The sequence below is a fragment of the Gossypium hirsutum genome, chromosome D07 (genome assembly GCF_007990345.1).
Source record: "Gossypium hirsutum isolate 1008001.06 chromosome D07, Gossypium_hirsutum_v2.1, whole genome shotgun sequence".
In the NCBI taxonomy this organism is placed as follows: domain Eukaryota; kingdom Viridiplantae; phylum Streptophyta; class Magnoliopsida; order Malvales; family Malvaceae; genus Gossypium; species Gossypium hirsutum.
In genome coordinates, this window is record NC_053443.1 from 4,552,307 (window position 1) to 4,557,417 (window position 5,111).

The 5,111-nt window shown below is 30.7% G+C and overlaps 1 pseudogene; it reads left to right on the forward strand.

Moving 5' to 3' along the window:
* Window positions 1-1,973: 1,973 nt before the first annotated feature.
* Window positions 1,974-2,691, forward strand: LOC121219483 (transcription factor MYB82-like; annotated as a pseudogene).
* The last annotated feature ends 2,420 nt before the right edge of the window (window positions 2,692-5,111 follow it).

Consider the following 5,111-nt stretch of genomic DNA (forward strand, 5'->3'; position numbering starts at 1 on the left):
GAGATGTTCACGTAAAGTTATCTTTTTATTTTAATTTTATTTTTCTCCACCTCTCAATCGTATGAGACAGTAAAGGGATGTGAACGTTGGGACACCTTTACGTTGTGACAATGACATGAAAAAAAGCAAATTGCAGACCATATATATGATATATGTATAATTGTGTATATATATACAAGAGAATAATAATGTAGCAGTAGTTTCTGACATATACAGAGTTTCCAACTATCAAGTTGGCAACCAACTTTCTTGTTCTTCTATGTCTTTTAACTTCAAATACCTGTCTTCTCTTGAACTCACTTCCTAGTTGTATTTGAATTTGCATGCTTTATGATTTTGTGTTATCTAGGTTTAGAATTAAGGTATTTACAGATGATTCAATAAATGAGATTATCTGTGAGAGTGAGAGTATTTGAAGGTGACACGACAATCGAGGTTATAGGCATATCCTGAACTAAATTGCCCAAGGGCCAACGCCATGTTACCCTCTGTGTTTTCTTTCATTTAAGAACATGAATGATGGTCCTAGTTGTTACACATTCCCAGGTAACCGCAAGTCAAATAAGATTTTCTATTTGTGTGGTAAATTTGTTGGAAATATTCTTCAAGGGATTAAAATTATGGAAATGAATGCCTAAATAAGACGACATTCACAAAAGCTTTCCTTTGTGGAATGATGGTCCGAACAGGAAGAGGCTTTTTGGTTGGAAAATAAAGTCCCATTGCTGATAACCCAATGATAAGAGGTATTTTATTCAAAGATAAAAATGATAAGGGGAAGAAAGAAAAAATAATGATAAGAGGTATGATTGTTTGCCTCTACTTTGTTTTATCTTCTGAGTAGAAAGAAAATAGGGCAATCAAAAGCAAAGATTTTCTTCATTTCAATTACACCATCCAAGGTTTGGTAGCCTCACCCATCTGGATTCGGCTTTAGACAAAGTTTGTTATAATTTGGACTCCACTTTTAGTCACTAAAAATTAATTACAATTTCAAAAATCAATAAAAAGGATTTTTTAGATTTTTGGAATATTCTATTTCTTTAAAAAAATTAGAAAAAAGAACTGAACTTTTTAGAATTTTCTTAAATTTAAGAAATTTTAGGGTTTTTTATATATTTTATTTGATATTAATGTGATTTATAAACCCATAAAATTAAAAGCCTAAATTTAATCTTAACTAAAGTAGAGGGAGTATTCCAGTAAGTTAAGTAAAATGGATGGACTAATTGATAGAATATGACCATTATAAGAACACAAAAATTTCCTATCGTCCTGACGGAAAAGCTAGCCTTGCTCTCATCTTCCCTCCACATCTTTTAAACAAATAGAAAAAACCTCTCCAACTTATACGACAACCCACACACCAAAAAAAGGGAAAAACACACTATATGGTAATGCATGTCATTTCATGGGGCTCACAAAGCTGCAATGGGGAGACATACATGTAGTGGTGCCTCAGAACATTAACATATCTCAATACTATTTTTGTTATATATTTTTTCTTTATCTTTAATGAAGTTAAGCAAGGAGCTTAAAGATGAATTACTTATGGAAATAGTGGGTTTGCAACAAGATTAATAAGAATTATATATGATGGCAATGTACATTTCCTATTAGGATACGACAATATTATTTGGTAATAATGAGACATGTTGGGTTGAATGCCAATCTTAAAATATGTCACCATGGTAACACAGTAATTAATAAGACATGTTTATGGTTCTCTCTCCTTCTCTCATGAATCTAGGAGAAAGTGAAAGTGGTAACTCAAATATTTGCTTTGGTAAATTGCTTTTACAGATTAGAGAGCTCGTGTGAAGTAAAAGTTAAAAAAGTAATGAACAAAAGGGGCCCTCCCATTGTGAACCCTTTCATGCACGACTGTTTTATAAATCTCAGTAGGCTATAGACTTGTCCTTTCCTATATATATATATATAATAATAATGATCTCTTTCTCATTTAACTCGGTATATCAATGGTCATCTTTCATTAAGAGCGTGATAGTGAGTGGGTCAACAAGAGAGAAAGCAAACTGAGAATAATGGAAAACCGCAAGGAAAAGAAGTCACAGTCCAAAAGAGGTTTATGGAAACCAGAAGAAGACTTGATTTTGAAAAATTATGTTGAGACTTATGGTGAAGGCAATTGGGCTACCGTATCTAAACGATCAGGTATATATATATATAGATATATATATCGAATTATCAATTATATACATATAGCTCAGATGGAATGTTGTACACGTTTTCAGGATTGATGAGAGGAGGGAAAAGTTGTAGACTTAGATGGAAGAATTACCTGAGACCAATATCAAACGAGGTGGAATGTCCAAGGAGGAGAAGACCTTATTATCCGAATGCACAAGCTTCTTGGTAACCGGTTAGTATTTGCTTTCTTTCTTTTCCTGCAAGGGATATTGGGATTGAGATTTGAATGAATGTTATCTTTTAAAGAATAATGCACTTAGTAGTTTGAATTCTAAAATGACGTTAATGGTAGCATGGTTTATACTTTTGTCCAATGTTATATATTTCATTTCGAGTTAGTGTATTTGATGATTGGTTTTTTTTTTCCTTTTTATGAACTTAACAATGTAGATGGTCTTAATTGCTGGTAGACTTCCTGGTCGCACTGACAACGAGGTGAAGAACTATTGGAATACCCATTTGAACAAGAAAAGCTTTTAGGAAGAAAAGAAAAACTATTGACTCAAACACCAACATAATGACAATATGGAGGACAATCATATAGAGAATCAGGATAGCAAGAAACCAAGGCAAGCACATGATTCTGATCATCACCCCATTTTCAACACAACTGATGGGTTTGATTTGGATGGAAACAAACAAGAGAAGGACGATGAGAGCGCCGCCGCATGGATGGAACGTGTGGTTCGGTTTTTCAATTATGAGTACGATTTGGATTACGAGATGGTAGGAACTCCATTGTGATGCTCCTGATTACTCAATTTTGTGTTGATGAAGAACCTTTCACATCCTACACGGACCCATTTGTTCTGTTTGAAGCATTTGGGACGGCAGATGCGATGTGGACTGGGATCCAATCATTCTGCCTTAGAGATTACACTTACCTGCGCACTTTGCTTGCTTTTGCACGCTTAGGTTTACCTTGGTCGTCTCTTTTGAAAGCGTATTTTGAGGATTTTTTAGGGTTAAGAAGTGAAGTAGGTTTAATTTTATTATTTGTATTTTGATTCTACTTAGTAAATTATATCTTTCTTTTGGAAAGGTATAGCTTGGAGTCATTTGGAATGGTTGTAAGTGACATTCATGCAATCTCCAATCAACATCCGCAACCCCAAAAAAGCTGAAAGGAAAACAGTACCTCCATAATTCAAAAAAGTAATCTTACTGTATTCTATATTGGAACTTAAAAATCTGCAATAATTATATATGGGATTAGTATCAAAGGCAAACAATGGGATATTCATCACTTCCAAACACTTAGATCTAAAAATATATGACAATAGGACAATAATTATACTACTTGATGGAACCTCTACAAGCACATAATTTGTCGGCATAATTGGTAACTCCTTGCCATTTTTTTATCCACTTTAACCCTAATTTGAAATTTGTTTTTCATTTAAGCTTGTTTCTTAATGATCGTGAAAAAGAGGGGATAATGTAACTTTTGACCCTTGAACTTGACAGCTAGGGTCACTTTGGTACCTATATATTTTCAACTAGTCATTTTTGATTCCTGACTTGGAAAAATCTAAAAGCTTGATGATGGCAACACTCTAATTGTGCCACATTCACTTGAAAAAAATAGACAATGATGTGCTACAATCTCAGAGTGGTCAGTGTTTTTATAATCAAAACTGGGTGTTGAACAAGTTTGGACCATTTACCCTTTTTGTGGCAAATTTCCTTTTCACCCCCCTTTTCAACATTTTCTTCTCAAAGTGATACTTGACCAATTTAAGCCCATTCAATTCATTCATAATCTTTATTATAACTCAATGAGTGGTGAAAATTTATATTTTTATTCTCTAACTCATCCAAAATGCAATTACGATTATAGTTCTTTTTTATACCTAGAAATTTCAATTTATCTCAATTTATTTTCCTCCACAAATCATATATAGCAAACTCATTTATAAATATCTTATTTGAATCATTCTATATATAATTTCATAATTTCCTCGATATTTGAGTTTGAAATTTAGCCACGTGCATATTAGAAATTCCAGGTTAACAATCAATTAATAATCTCTATTTTTTTGTGATATTATTTGGATGCTATTTGTTTAAAAATTCTTAAGTGTCAAATGATATTTCTAGTGATAAATTTTAATTTTAATTGTTATATAACTATAACATTAATTAAATGATAATTAATTTTAAAAAAATCTATTATTAAAATATTAATATACTCATTTGCATAGTTCGAACCAATAATAATCTATGTAATAATAATTATTGATATGATTTTTCTATAATAATTAATTAATTAATATTAGTTATTTTTAATACGTTGAATTCAACTTCAACTCAAATATGGTTGAATAAAAACTTATTTTTATATAATGTAAATTTAAGTATATAAATTAAAAAGGGTATTTTTATTTATTGAAAAGTTTCTCTAAACTTGTACCTATATATATACTTTAGATTAGTTAGTCCTAATAGTTAATATCATTAATAACCTTGAAAATAATATTATTGGGAGGGGCAGCTATGAAACCTGAACATAAACAATAAGATGGACATGCATAATATCAAAAATAATATATCATTAAATTTTTTATTAAAATATTGTGTCATTATATAATTTTAATGTACAAGTATCTTAAAAACAGACGGTTTGCTTTTTTTTTTTTAAGATGACAAGACAACTGTTAAATTTTAATTTGATCCCTATACTATGCTAAAACTTTATTTAATCTATATGCATTTTGATGCCTACTTTTGTAATGTCTTTAATTAGTCTAAATATTAAATTTCAATTTCAATGTTGATGCCAATTTTTTCTTAAAACACCATTCCAACAAAGAAAATTGTTTATCACGACAAGTTTAAATGGGGATTTTAAGAAAAAGAATACATTTAACATTTTCAACATTATTTATTTTAATCACTAT